Below are 15,473 nucleotides of genomic sequence, written 5' to 3'. Positions count from 1 at the left end.
GGCCGCCGGGCTGGAATCGCGCCGGGCGCTCGGCGGGGCAGACGGGTCAGGCGAGGGCGGGGGCAGGGTCTGGGTCTGCGAGGTCTAGGGTCCAGCTCTGCCCGGCACCGCCCCCGCCCCGCCCAGCCCGTCGCTGTCGCCACCGCCGGGTCGGTGCCGCGCAGCCCGCCTGGGGCGGGAGGCGGTAGACGGTAGGCGAGAGGCGAGAAGCCGGGCCCAGTCCGGGGCAGCCCCTCAGCCGCACCGCCCTGGGCGGGTGCCCAGGTCCGAGCCGCCTTCCGCTTGCCCCCCCCACCCAACCCCCGCCCGCGGCCCCAGCCAGGTCCCGCCGCCAGGCCGGCTCCCGCCCCCGCTCCGCCCCTGGAGCCGCAGCCCCGCCCGCCACCGCCGTCGCCATGTTGTGGCTCCCGCAGCCGGCGCTGGGGACGCGCGCGGCCGAGCCTGGGGCCTGCAGCCGCCGCCGCCGCCAGGTAAGCGCCCCCCGCGGGCCGGGCCGGGCGGGGCTTGTGGGCCGGGGCCGCCGCCGAGGCCGCTCCAGCCCGAGCTGGGGGCTGAGCGGAGCCAGGGCCGAGGCCGATCCCGCGCCCGCACCGCGGCCCGGCCCTGCAGCCAGGCGGACCCTGCTCGCCGCCTGAGGCGGCAGCCACTTCCCCTGACCGCCGCCTGGCGGGCCCCGGCCGCCACCCCACCCCGCCCCCGGCGGACGGGCAGCCTGCCCCTTCCGCCACCCCGAGCCGCCGCTACCCCGCCGGGCGGGCACGCTGCTGTCCTCCCGGCGCGGGACGGGCGGCCGCCCTCGGCGTCGGCCCGCGGCCCCCCGCCCAGGCATGGATAACGGTGCCGCTTTCCCCCGCTGGGGCGCCCTGTCAGCTGGACTGTCCCGGTCGCCGAAGAGCTGGTGTCGTCACGGGACAGACACTTGGGGGATCGACCTTTTTTGGCGCCCCTCAGTCCTTCCCCCCACCTCCGCCCAAGTTCTGACCCTGGGGGAGGTTTTTTCGGGAGCAGACGGGTATTCCTGCTCCAGAGTTGGGGGCCCAGGGGGTGACCAGGCCTGTTGATCAGGGTGGAGATTGTCTTTCTACAGGGGCTCTTCCTGCCAACCCGGAGGGGAAAGGCTCAATGTGACCCGAGGGAGGACGGGGAGCGTCTGCTGGACAGATGGCCTCCTGGCCTTGGATCAGCGCATGTGAGGGGGAGGGGTCCGTACGACCTTAGGTATGTCTGCTTCTGAGAACCCCAGGATTATTCGAGCTGCTCAGGGATTTTTAACTTTTTGTTTTCTTTTTTGAGTAGGCCAGAGGTGGCATTAAAAATCCTAGATTGGAATAAATCCACGGGCCCACCCAGGGCAGCATGTCTGGCACCCAGGACTAGCCTAGAATAGGACTGGCAGTCAGAGAATGGGACTTGGGGTAAGATGGTATTTGGCTTAGGGTTGGCTCACTTGCCTTCAGCTCTGTGTTCTGGAGGGCCTGTACAGTGCCTCTGTTGGTGTGTACAGTGTGGCTGAGGATACAGGATGTGGACAGATAGATGCCTGGCAGGTGCTTGGTGGGATTTCAGGGGTCTGTTTCCTCAAACTCACAGGTATATTATACAGTGAAAGAGAAGAGGAAGCAAGGTGCTAACACATATTTTGACCATTTTCCAATTTTTCCACTGGTCATGGCTTTGATTCATTTAGTAAAATTTTACTGAGCACTTATTATGTTCTAGGCACTGGACTAGGTGTTGGGAGTACAGTGGGAAACCAGAAAGACGTGTTTTAGCTTGAGCTCATAGACCAGTGAGAAGGCCCGATAATAAATAATCTTGAAATTTCATTCAACAACAGATATTTGTCAACCAATATGTGCCAGCCATTGTTAGATGTTGTGAAGAAAGCAAGCAAAAATAACTGCCCTTGTGGAGCTTTCATTCTAAGGGGCCAGACAATAAAATATATAATAAAAATATAGTCTGTTAATAAGTGCTAATGAGAAAAAGAAGATAGGGAAGGAGGATATGAGTTATTGGGTAGGGACTGAATTTATATTTGAGTGGTCTGGAAAGGCCTTCTGAGAAGGTGTCTTTTGAATAAAACTTTGAAGGAAGTAGTAAACTAATCATTTCAGACTGTGATGAATACAAGGAAAGAAAGGTGAAGAGAGTGGTAAGAGATATGGGCCTTGATTTGGGTTGGGGGCTCAGGGAAGTCTTCCCTTGAGGAAGTGACATTTAGGCTGAGACCTGAAGGAGGGTGAAGAGTTAACCATGTGTGGAGCAGCAGAGAGCTTGGCAAGTTGGAGGAAGTGAAAGAGGCCTGTATGGCTGGAGGGGGAAAAGGAGAGGGGAGATAAGTTTATAGCGAGGTGTGTCAGATCACTGGGGACCTTGGGGACTGAATGCCTTCCCTCCTTAGTTTGGATTGTATCCCCGGTGTAATTAGGAACCTTTGAAAGGTTTTAAGTGAGTGACATTATGATATTTACATTTTGAAAGGACTCTGGTATGGACAGAGATAAACAGGTAAGGCAAGGCTTTCTGTGTTGAGTGGCCACACTACTTGATCTGCTTCGAAAAGCCTCACGCAGTCCGGGGGAGGATCCTTTTCCTCAGAGAGACTATTTTGCCCAGCTTTTATGAAGGGAAAGGAAAATAAATGAACATTTATGGAATGCCTGTTAGGTGGGAGAATCCATTTTAGAGACTTTTGCAAACATTATCATATTTAACTTAATCCTCCCTGCACTCTAAGAGAAAGGGGTTGTCCTGCCCCCTTTACATATACAAGCTCGGAGGAGTTAGATGACTTATCCAAAGTCATATTTGTAACATAATCTGTATTAAAACCTAGATCTTCCTGATTCCAGAGCGCACTGGCTCTGGAGCCAGACTACTGAGTTTGTGCCTTGCTTTTGCCACTTACTAACTGAATGATTTTGAGTTATTTAAACCCTCTCGTGCCTCAGTTTCCTGTTTGGAAAAGCCTCAAGCTTTTCTCAGCTTAAATGCAGAAAAATGTATCTACCTCCTAGGGTTGTTGTGCTGATCAAATTAACTTAGTACAAATGTTAGCTGCTGTTATTACTTAAAATTTTAAAACACCCATACTGCCTCCGTGCCCTATTGTCATTTTGGATGAGATTAAGTATATAGACAATTTAATTCTTGAATATTGTGAGACTCTTTCCCTCTAAATAACTTAATGCCAATGTTCCATGTGATCAGTCCTTCAAGGTTGATCTCTTATTTCAGTCTTGACACTGTGCTAGGGCTTATGGATACAATGTGAGTTCCTTGCCTCAAGAAGCTCAGGGTATCCAGGGGAGGTCAGATAATTAAAAGAATGAGCTACAATGTATTTAACAAATTCTCTAAAGCCTTTGTAGTTAGAGAACTACAGTTGGGGGCAGTAAGAACTAAATGCCTGGGGAAGTAGGGAAGGCTTTAGGGCGAGGTGACTTCTGAACTGGGCTTTAGAGGAAGAACAGAAGTTTTGCAGGCAAGCAAGACTGGGCAAAGGGCAGTCTATGAAGAGAGAGTCATGTGTGAAAGCATGGAGCCATGAGAGACTTGGCTTGTCCAGGGATGAGGCTGGGAAGCTGATTTGGGCTTGTGAAAGGCAGGCCAAGATTGGATTTAATTCTGTAAGTCACAGGGACATATCAGAGACTATTGGGTGCATCAAATACATATCACGTGATGGGTGTTGCTGTTAGAGAGTGGAGACAGATGTCATCCTGGGAGGTGACTTTAGTTTGGTGGGATCTCTGTGCTTCAGGATCTTGTTCTCAGTTTCATAAACCTGAAATTCAGTTTGTAGGGCACGCAGAGCTGATTGGATCCAGGGAGGCTGATTAACCAAACTTGGAAGAGACTGATGCATAAACTCAGGGTATTAACTAGCCTTGAGAAATGAAACTGCAGAATGACAGATGTTTCTCTCCTCTGGCCATGGCCCTCCCCACCCCCACTCCCTGACTTCTGGCCAGGGCTGGGACAGACTAACAAACTCTTGCTCCTCAATTCCCGTTTGTTTTTCTCAGGCTCCATGAAAACTAACCCTTTTTGTTAACATAATCTTTCCTCAAGCTCTATACAGTATAGTTAACAATGATTATTTAATTGATAGAATGAATGATTCTGTACTGTTTGGGTGGGATCCTGTGTTTGTGAGACTTAAGGAAAAGGAGGAATAACTTTTTTAGAGATAAAGTATTGGAAAAGGTATGCAGATACCAAGTGGTGTGGGTAATTTTGTGGCCAAGGGGTGGTTGTGGACAGATGCACTGGAAATTGTTCGGAGAGTAGAGGTCTGTGAACTCTTGGAAGAGGTGGGGCAGGGGTGGTTTCTTTTGGTTGCACTTGAAGGAGAGATTGATTTAGGATTTTCATCTTCCCTACACATTGGAGACAGAAAAGAAGGTAATAATTCTTGCCCTCTATTCAGCGTGGTCATGGTGAGCTTTCCTGTTGGATTGCAATCTTCATGAGGTTTGAGCTTCGTCTTAACACTTCCTTCTGCTTCCACAAAACTGAGAAGAGTTGTGGACCCTCTAGAGTTTTGAATCTATTTTTCTACAGCAAAAAATAAAATCCAAATAGACCAACCTAGATTATGGATTAATTATTTTTCTTTTAAAACTCTAAAGAGCATTCATGTAGAAAATGTAGGCAATTCAGATAGGTATACAAATGAAATAAAACTGATAAATCTTATACCCTAGAGCTACTGTTTTAATATTTAGTGTTTTTATTAGATGTTTATCTCCAGCGCTGTCTTTATATACGTTGGTTTTAACTTTTTCTTTTCCTACAAAAATAGGAGCATCCTGAATAGGAGAGAGTTCCTAGTGTTGATGCCTGTGAGGTGGAGTAGTTGCATGTACCCACAGTCTGTGTATGTTTCCATTTGTGGGCATCTGGTCCATTGTTCTCCCCCTTCATGCTTTAGGAGTGTAGGATGGGATATCCACTAGCTTATTAATTTGGGGAAATGTTTTTAGGGATAAAAGTGCTACTTCAACCAACCATTCATTTTTATTTGACAGTGGGAAGTGTTTATGTATGTGTTGAAATGGCACATTGGATCCTTTTTATGACTGAAAGAAAAGTTAATGAACGCCTTTTGAGTTTGGTGTCACCACAGAGTCATTCCTCAAATCCATCAGCAGAGAATAGGTGTCCTCTGTTTGCTGTGTGACTTTGGGTAAAGTCACATTTACCCACATACTCCATTTCAGATTCTAAAGGTATTGTATCCAGAGGTAATGGTGTCCCCCTTCCTCTCATTTACATGCTCCAGGAGATAAAAAGTATGATGATGTCTGTTTATGTGATTGATTGTAGAAAGACTTATGCTATGTTGAGTGAAAAAAAGGGGTATGTCTGCTGAACAGATGAACTCCTGGCCTCAAGTCAGTATGTGTGTGGGGCAGGGAGTCTTTATGACTTTGTTAATGTCCATTTGTGAGCTCCAGAAATATTGGAGACCCCTGAAATTTTTTCGAGTAGTTCAGGGGTGGCATTAAGGGTCTTCTGAAAACTAAATCCATAGACTTTTCCAGAAAAGCAAGAGCAACACCCTAGGTTTAACTCAGAATAGGTTCACTTCTTCTGCAGAACAGAGTTTATGTCAGATCTTACCTCTGAGTGGTGGGATTAGAGTGGTTTTTACTTTTTTCTTTATATTTTTGCCTGTCATTTGAATTTTCTATAAGCTTATATGTCATCATTACAAAAACAATGGGTTAATCTGTTTTTAATTTTAGAGACAAACATTGAATGCCCTAAAGCAAAAACTCAAACTGCCCAGACATAATGTCCCTCTAGAAGAGGTATGATGTTGGAACTGGCTATCCCTCCTTGGTAGGCAAGGAGGCTTGCCTTTGGTAGATGTGCAGTAAAGACAGCTCTCCCTAGCAGGTGACTTAGGCTAGAAACTTTGATCGGGATAGTTCCTGAATTCAGGGAGCCACAGCTGCACCCATCTGGGAGGAGCTGATGAGCAGAATGAATTGGCTTCTAGCTTCATTTGTTGGGTGTTTTTTGGGGGCATGCTTCTAAAGAAGTCACTTCTTTTGGGCATGGCCCTGGGTCCTCTCCCATGGACCACAGCGCTCTTAGTCTCCTACACATTGACATGGGGGATGGTAAAGAGAGGGGTTCCTATGTATGAACCTCACATACATTCCTGGAATTTCCCTCCTACTGGAGGTTCAGCCCATCCTGGGAGTGAGGCAGGGAGCTACTTCATCCTTATATCCACCCAGTCATTGGGCATAGGAACGTTTACCCACACTGCCCTTAGCAAGCTGGAGCTGAATGTGAGCCAGTGGAGTGGATTCTGGCTCCACTTTTATTCCCCTGGTTTGCTGCAGTTCACGGCATTCTACTCCTGTCTGCCAATTCAGTTCTGAAGTTAAAGTTGTTCTTTAGCAAGCCAAGGGCAGAGTGAGATCTGAGAGAGAGGTCTTGAAGGTAGGTGACCTTCAAGGTGACCATTGTACCTGCAAGCCTCTCAAGGCTATTCCAGGGCCCGAAAACACCTCTGAGGCAGAGCTTTGGCATTTTTGGAGGAGAAGGGAGTCCAGGGGTGGGCAGCAAGCAGCTGTTCAGATTCTTCTGGGACTTGGCCCAGCCGAGGCTCGGGTGTGTGTGGACAAGGGCTGCTCTCTCCCTTTGCCTTGTTAGACAGACTCTCCAGACCTGAACTGAACTGGCTGAGGTTGTAAAAACTGCTTCACTGTCTGAGACTTCATTAAGGCTATAAACCTTCAGGCCCTTAAAAATATTAGGTGTGTGATTAATACTACTGTTGTTCTTAGTTAGAATGCTTATGTGTATTTAAAATCCTTTGAAAAAAAAGTCCTTTGGAGCCTTTTTACAACTGGGCCATCAATGATCAATTATCTACAGTTGTTTATGAAAGGCCCACCCTGGGCCCAACACAGAGCTGGATGCTCTGTGGAGCATAAAAGAATCATGTGAGATGAACTTTGCCCTCAAGGAGTTCCCCCACTGAAAGCAATTGGAGAACAATTTGCTTCCAGGCCAGAAGTGTCTTAAGGGGGCTTTTCTTTCTGACGGTGGTAGTTACTTTCACACAAGTCACCCCTCTGAGATGGCTGGGGTTACCTCTGGGGAACATTCTCTGGTACCCAAAATGGATTGAATGGCCATTTGGGAGGAGAGAGGTGGTGGCAATGACATAATCTCATCTTTCATTACTTCACTTGTCTCCCTTTGACATTGATTTTCTAAGCACCTGTACCCTTTAGGTGAAGGTAGCCACCTACCCACAAACTAGGCACCCCAGTGCCTGTCGTTCCAACATTATAGCTGCATTCCTCTGAGTCTTAAGACGTTTACATTTCCACTTAGTGTCCCCATTTAAAATATTTACACCTGGAACTTCCTTGGTGGCGCAGTGGTTAAGAATCCACCTGCCAATGCAGGGGACACGGGTTCGAGCCCTGGCCCGGGAAGATCCCACATCCTGTGGAGCAACTAAGTCTGTGCACCACAACTACTGAGCCTGCGCTCTAGAGCCCACGAGCCACAAATACTGATCCCGAGTGCCACAACTACTGAAGGCCGTGTGCCTAGAGCCTGTGCTCTGCAACAAGAGAAGCCACCGCAATGAGAAGCCGGCGCACCGCAACGAAGAGCAGGCCCCTGCTTGCCTCAACTAGAGAAAGCCCGCGCGCAGCAACGAAGACCCAGTGCAGCAATCAATCAATCAGTCAATAAAATTTATTTTCAAAAACTGTGTAAAGAATTTAAAAAACTGTATAAAGAATAAAAAAAATATTTACACCCCTTGAGAGGTCAGTCTTTTAGCAGTTCATCACTAAACTGTAATTACCAGGAATTAATTAAGTTAATGGAGAGAAAGAGTGGGACCCAGGCAGGCACTTGGGGCAAGAGTGTCCGAAGGGACATGTTCCTGCATGACAGGAGAGAAGTGAGGGGAGCAGAAGAAACTTTCATGAAAATTAGTTGCTGTAGGCCGGTACTGCTAACACTGGGGCCACCCCAGTGGTCCTGATGGCCAGGGTCTAGGGTACAGCATGGCCTAGCACTGGTACAGGGGGCTTTGAGTGGAGGTGGAATTTGGGCTCAGTCTTAAAGGATTAGGAAGATTGTTTTTCCTTCATTTAAAAAATATGGTATGGCTACCAGGGGTAAGGGAGTGGGGGAGGAGGGATAAACTGGGAGACTGAGATTGACATATACACACTATTATATATAAAATAGATAACTAATAAGGACCTACTGTATAGCACAGAGAACTCTACTCAGTACTCTGTAATGGCCTATATGGGAAAAGAATGTAAAGAAGAATGGATATACGTATATGTATAACTCATTCACTTTGCTGTACACCTGAAACTAATGCAACATTGTAAATCAACTATATTCCAATAAAAATTAAAAGAAAATTGGGGCATTCCCTGGCAGTCCAGTGGTTAGGACTCGAAGCTTCCACTGCCGGGGCCCAGGTTCGATCCCTGGTCGGGGACCTAAGATCCCATAAGCCGTGTGCTGCAGCCTTAAAAAAAAAAAAAAAGAAAAAAGAAAAATATATATTCAGTTTAGAAAATTTTGGAACATTCAAGAAGAAAATAAGTCCCTCATAATTTTACTACCTGATGATAGACGGCAGAGAGGAGTAATCCTTTTACAGTGAAAGTCAGAGCATGTCGCTCCTTTACCCCAGGTCCTCCTATAGCCTTCAATCTAAGAGTGAAAGTCAGTCCTCACAGTGGCCCTCCATTATTTGCTTCCCACCCGCATCTCCTGTGACTGCCTCTGCTCTGGTTTGGGTTCCTTGAATGCATGAAGCATTTCCCTGTTTCAGGGCTTTTCTACTTGCTCTTCCCTCTGCGTAAAACCTCTTCTCCCCTGTATTCACGGGGCTTGCACTCTCACTTGCTTCAGAATTGAGAATGTAGTCGTTCCATTTTATGATTTCCTACTGAACTCCTATTGAGAAAGGCTATATGACTACCTGACATATCATGAATTTGCTTGTTTGTGTCCATTTGTCTCCTAGTGGAATGTCAGCACTGCATGGGGAGGGACTTAGTCTGTTCTATTCACTGTGGTATCCATAGTGACTAGGATAAGGCCTGGCACCTAGGAGGTGCTCGATTCATATTATCAGTTGAATGAATGAGCATGCATGTATGTGTGTAGTGTGTGTGTGTGTGTGTGTGTGTGTGTTGTGGAAGTCGAGTGGGAAAGGACAGTGTGGCTAGAAGCTGTTGTGGGGGGATGGGTATGGATGGTGTGGAGAGTGAGGATGCTTTGGGCAGGAATGGAGGTTGGAGATGTGGTCCAGTCTGTTCCAGGCTCTAGGGTCTCATCTCTTACTGGTGCTGTTGAAGGTGATGGCAGTGATTTGGTGCTTTGAGGCGGGTGAAGAAGCAGCTCCTGAAATTTAAAGTCTAGGCCTAGAGGACAGAGGTTCTCAAAAGTCTGGCCCGAGGGTTGGAGCTGATGTGATTGGCTATAGGAAATTATTGTAAGTTTTTGAGCAGAGTGAATGACCCGTGAAAATGGTGATGGGGAAGATTGGTCTTAGACACATAGGATGACTGTGGGAAGAGACCAGAGGTGGCGAGGAAAGCGGTAACAAGGACAAGGATGGAGACATGGAGCAGAACAGATGACATCTGTGAGACTTAATAATGGCAGAATTCTCCCCAGCTGCTGTGTGGCCTTGATAAAAGCTTCTAGTGCTCCCGACTTGGTAGAGCTTAAAGTACTGTCCATGGTTTCAAATGAGTTTTGGAAGCAGGTGGGGAAAGCAGGCACAAGGGAAAGAGGAAGGGTCCTCTCCAGGTTCATTAGGTTAATGGATCTGGTGGGAAATGGGCCGTCATATCCTGCACTGGGCCTGCATCTCACCGACTGTAACCCTGGATGGGAGCCTGTCCTTTCTGGTCCGCTGGAAACTTTGCTGTCCGAGAGTAGCTGTAAGTGCTCTCAGGTTTTCTTCTGAACCTACACATATACCAGGACAGTATCTGAAATCCGTTTGTTCGATTACCTTCTTTCAGCTCCATTTTCTGTCTCCATAGTTTTATCTATTCCTCGGAACAAATTGTCTTTGACTCACAAACCCATTTGGATTGGATTAATTGACGGGAAGTACTTACTTCTAAATGGTTTCTGTTTCATTAGGCCTCTAGCCTGTTTTTAAAAAGGCTTCTGCCAAGATGAGATCAGTGGAGAAGTGATTTTGGTATAATCAGCTTCTTTATGATCTTTTGGTACAAGTTATGTTTTGAGATTGGTGTTCCTGATGCATTAATTCCTAGAATAAATATTTCAGTGCCTGCTCTGTGCCAGGCACTATAGGCACTGGGAACAAAATAAACAAACATCTTGCTTTCATGGAGCTTGTAATCCAGTGTGGGAGGTCTTATAGATAATGAACAAGTAAAACATAAAGTATGAGAGATGGTGAAAAGTATTACAGAGAAAAACAGCAAAGCTGGGATGGAAGATAGAGAGGTTTGGTGGGGAGGCAGATTTTCTGCTTTAAGTAAGGAAGCCTCACTGATAATGGACGTTTGAACAGAGTTCTGAAGGAGTAAGAGAGGGAGCCATGCATTTATCTGAGGGAAGAGCAGTCAGGGTGGAGAGAAAAACTGGAGTGAGGAGGAGGAAGGTATAGGAGAGGAGGCCAGGGTGGTCCCACTGGGCTTGTAAATCCTAGCGGGGGCCTGAACCGAAGCTCTGAGTGAGATGGGAAGCCCCAGGTGGCTGTGTAGAACCACGATGGACTCCAGCTCTCTTTTTGAAAGGTTTGCCACAGCTGCTGGTGATTGAAGCAGTGGGGCTTCTGCAGGGGCTCTTAGCTTAGAGTGGGCACCAGAGTCTGAATTATCTGGGAACCTTTCCCAGGCCAGCTACTGGGGCCATCCAGGACTCCAGGGTCAGCTGGAGCACAGGTGTGACTTCTGAGACTCACTCAGTGCCAGTGCTGTTACTCTCTAACCACTGGGTGACTGTCACAGCTTCAGATTCCTGAGACCCACTTTCTTTCTTCTTTTTTTTAAAATTTATTAAGTTTATTTATTTTTGCTGCGTTGGGTCTTCGTTGCTGCGCATGAGCTTTCTCTAGTTGCGGCGAGCAGGGGCTACTCTTCGTTGCGGCATGTGTGCTTCTCATTGCCGTGGCTTCTCTTGTTGCAGAGCACGGCCTCTAGGCACGCGGGCTTCAGTAGTTGTGGCACGAGGGCTCAGTAGTTGTGGCTTTCGGGCTTAGTTGCTCTGCGGCATACGGGCTTTTCCCGGACCCAGGGCTCAAATCTGTGTCCCCTGCATTGGCAGGCGGATTCTTAACCACTGCGCCACCAGGGAAGTCCCGAGACCCACTTTATTTCTATTGAGTCAGTCTGCAGGTGGACTTAGAAGTCTGCATCATTAACAAGATTTGGGGGTGATTTTTGAGGCCAGTGGTCCCTGGACTATACTTTGGTCTAAAGACCGTGGTTCCCAGCCCCAGACAACATCAGTCCTCTAGGTTGTTTTCTAAAAAATGCTCAGCCCCACCCCTAAAGATTCTGATTTAATTGGCCTGAGGTGGGGTTAGGTATTAGCACTGCTCCCCAGGTGTTTCTAATGTGCTTCCAGGGCTAGAATCACTAGTCTGCAGGTTAATAAGCCTTATACTGGGTGTTTGATGGAGAGATTTGAATGGGTAACTGTGAGTAGGAGACTTCAGGCCCTCTGGGAAGCTAAGGCAGGGCCAGTCATGTTGCCAGGAATAACAGGAATCTTTCACAGTAATAAAAACTCTTCAGTTTATGTACTTTATCTCATTTGATTACCTCACCTCTCTGGGCCTTCATTTCCTTGCTTGTAGAGTTAGCAGCTTAAATTTAACGGTTTCCTAGAATCTCTTGGGCTTTTAATCTTTCTGGTGTTGGAAGAACCTCTAATCTAGAACAGTGTTCTAGTACATTGTTTTCTAATCTCAGTCTTACAACACCCTAAGGTGTGTCATAATTGTGGCAAGGGCTGTAGTGAATGTCTCAATACCAGTTGAAGGAAAATGTGTGCCATATACAGTAGCACCTTGGGAAGATGAGGATGTTGGGAAACTGAAATGATGTTGGGAAACTGAAATGTGAAGTCAGACCTCCTGGTTCAGAATTCCTGAGTGGAAGGGCAGTCTGGTTGTTGGAGGCAAGCAGGAGCCTCAGTATTAGTCTTGGTTCTGGCGAGTTCCCTGTGAAGTGGCAATAGTGTTATATAAACTGTAAAGTTCCTATAAATCCACGTGTGTGTATGTGGTAGGGTGGCCTGAGAGAAGCAGCCAGCCTGGGCCAATGGAGCCTGATTCTCAGGTTTGCCAGCCCCTCTCTGCAGCCAAACTGTGTTATTGGGCACCAGAGATGGTCTGAATAACCCTAAAGAATCCAGTGTCTGCAGGAACTGAGGTTACCCTGGAATAAATAATCAGGCACACTCATTGGAGCACCTCAGAACTAACTTATTTTGGACATCAGATCTGAGACACTCCCTACCCCATCCCCTGGTTTCTGACTTTATCCTCATATGGACAGCACAGTGTCTGCTTGTTAGTTTATGTTTTGAAATGTGAAGATCCAAATAAGAAAAGGAAAAAAAGTTTTCTGTATTTCCCTTCTATAGAATTGGAATAATGAGTTTCCTTCCATTCCCTTGTAAGTTTTTCCATTAATATTGTCTATATCTCTATTTAGAATCCAAATAAATGCTGGTCTGTCAAAGTTAAGACAAATGAAGTCAAGCGAGGGAACGCAGAATTACAGTGAGAGTGAGCGGAATTAGAAAAGAGACTCTTTATTCTGTCATTTGTGGGTACATGCACCTGATGGACTGTTAACTAGTTTCTCCACACGGGCCTATAAAATTGGAATCTTGGGAGGTTGTGGCCAAGCATTAGTAGTTTCCAAAGTTCCCAAGGTGATTCTGATGTCCAGTTACAATTGAGGACCACTTAGATTAAAAAAGAAAAGGGTCTGCCAGCTTTCCCCATGTCTTCTCTTATTCTCATCCCCTGCTTGGCGCTTGTCCCTTCCCTGCCTCTCCCCCACCTGTGACTTTCCCCCAGCCTACCTGCCCCTTGGTTCCCTTGCTCACTCCTTGATCCTCTGCTTCTTCAGCCCTCCTGAGCACTGGAGGATGAGCTGTGAGGAGGGGTAAACGACCTTCACTTGCCCTGTCTCTGTCCCCTGTGCATGCATCCAATCAGCCTGACGTCTAGGGATTCAGTGGTCTGCAGGGGCACTCTGAAAAATTATGAGGTAAAGCTTGCTGGCCACTGAGGTTGGTGGCAGAATACTTAACAAACATGTGTATTTGCTATGTTTAAGGCAGTGTTGTAAGAGCTTTACAAATATTAACTCATTTAACCCCTATAACCCCCATTTTGCTTACGGGGAAACTGAGACACAGAGGTGAAGGAACCTGGCCAAGGTCACATGGCTAGCAAGTAGTAGAACTGGGATTTGAACCCACGTAAAGTCTGGGCTCTGAACCAGCACACTATGCTAGGCGAAAGGGAGAAGATCTGGGACTGGGGATAGTACTATCTTTGACTACATTTGAGGCCCGCTTTGAATTAGGTTTGGAGATTCTTCTCAGGGTCTGACCTACACTTTATTGTTATTATTATTAACTTACTTTAATTACATTTGCCTTCAGACCTATTAAAAAACATTTTATTTTTCTTCTTTCCTTAGGTGGTGTTTGGAAACTAGACCATGTGCCTATAGGTAGAAGTTATTCCTTTCTCCACAGCTGTACACTCCCAGCAATACTCACCACACCCTTGTTTTGAGAACCTCACTGAGGTATGATGTCTAGGCTGACCTGAGCTGGCCTTGAAGAGCTGAGAGTTTGGACACGAGTGGTTTTTTTTTTTTCAATGTTCCTTGGTAGTTATCATTATTTTTAAAAATTGTGGTAAAGCATACATAAGAAAATTGACCATTTTAACCATACTTTAAGGGTATCCAAGAATTTTTTATTAGTGTTTTTGTTATTATTTTTATTGAAGTATAGTTGATTTACACCATTTTAACTATTTTCAAATGTACTGTTCAGTGGCATTAAGGACATTCACATAACCATCACCACCGTCCATCTCTAGAACCTTTTCATCATCCCAAACTGAAACTCTTCACCCATTATATAACAACCCCTTTTCCTCTCTCCCCTTTATCCCCTGGTAACCACTGTTCTACTTTTTGTCTCTATGAAATTGACTGCTCTAGGTACCTCATATCAGTGGAATCAGACGATATTTGTCCTTTTTGTGTATGGCTTATTTCATTTAGCATAATGCCTTTAAGGTTCATCTATGTTTTAGCATGTATCAGAACTTCATTCCTTTTTTAAAGGCTGAATAATATTCCCTTTTATATTTATGTCACATTTTGTTTACCCATTCATCCATTGATGAATACTTGGGTTGTTTTCACCTTTTGGATATTGTGAATAATGTTGCTATGAACATAGATGTACAAATACCTCTTTGAGACCCCTTTCAATTCTTTTGGGTATATACCTAGAAGTGGAAGTGTTATATCCACTATGTGTAATTTTTCTTAGGAACCGCCATGCTGTTTTCCATAGTGGCTACAGTACATTCCCACCAGCGATTCACAAGGATTCCAGTTTCTCCACCACATTCTCACCAACACTTGGCTATTTTCTGTTATGTTTGATAATAGCCATCCTAATGGGTGTGATCTTGGTGGTTAGCTAGTTGCACCCATAGAGTCCACTATCCAAGAGTCTGGTTCCTAGTGTGCTGGAATGTGCATATGTAGAGAAAATAATATGATAAACTCCCATGTACTCCTCATGCAGATCCAACAGTTACCATTTCATGGCCAATCTTGTCTCATTTATACATGCCCTCCCTGCTCTCTTCCTCCTGCCCTGTGTTATTTTGAGGCAGATCCCAGATATCACATCATTTTATCTGTGAACATTTCACAGATAATATCTTAAAAAGATAAGGACTTTTAATATTCCATTTTTTCTGATGGTGGAAGGGCACATAGGGATGTCCTTTGAACACATTATTTTCTGTCATTCCCTTGGATCACCAGGGACATATGCAGTGGGCACACATCGCAGATACCTGGATGTTGGGTCCGTTGCCATGCTGGGTTGTTGGTGAAAAGCTCCCGTGGCTGGCGCCCTGCTTTCCTGCAGGAGGCTGGCTGCACTTGGGTCTGAGCAGTCATGGTGAAAGAGCCCACCCGGATCTCTTTTGAGAGGGGAAGGAGAGAAGAGAGAGGAAGAAGGGGATAAAGAAGAACATCTGTGAGGGAGACAAGAGGGGGGAAGAGAGAAAGGGACGGAGGAATGGAGAGGGGCATGGAGGAAGGAGTAGGGGGAGAGAGAGGAACAGGAAGGAGAAGAGTATGTGTGTGTGTGTGTGTGTGTGTGTGTGTGTGTGTGTGTGTGTGTGT

At 46.4% G+C, this 15,473-nt stretch overlaps 1 protein-coding gene across 3 annotated transcripts in view; it reads left to right on the top strand.

Moving 5' to 3' along the window:
- Positions 1-350: 350 nt before the first annotated feature.
- The window catches only part of ZNF592 (zinc finger protein 592), a 60,118-nt gene continuing 44,995 nt past the window's right edge, over positions 351-15,473 (top strand). Inside the window, exon 1 of one of the 3 annotated variants that reach the window (XM_029236704.1) lies at positions 351-470. The gene's annotated coding sequence lies outside the window, so the exon portion shown is untranslated. Of the gene's footprint in view, positions 471-11,274; positions 13,842-15,473 lie in introns of those variants that run through there. The other 2 variants (XM_029236703.1, XM_029236700.1) reach the window with 2 other exon arrangements.

The sequence above is a fragment of the Monodon monoceros genome, unplaced genomic scaffold (genome assembly GCF_005190385.1).
Source record: "Monodon monoceros isolate NGI ecotype Baffin Bay Population unplaced genomic scaffold, NGI_Narwhal_1 Super_Scaffold_21, whole genome shotgun sequence".
In the NCBI taxonomy this organism is placed as follows: Eukaryota; Metazoa; Chordata; class Mammalia; order Artiodactyla; family Monodontidae; genus Monodon; species Monodon monoceros.
The sequence above is the reverse complement of the archived record's forward strand: the minus strand, read 5'-3'. Positions and strand labels throughout refer to the sequence as shown.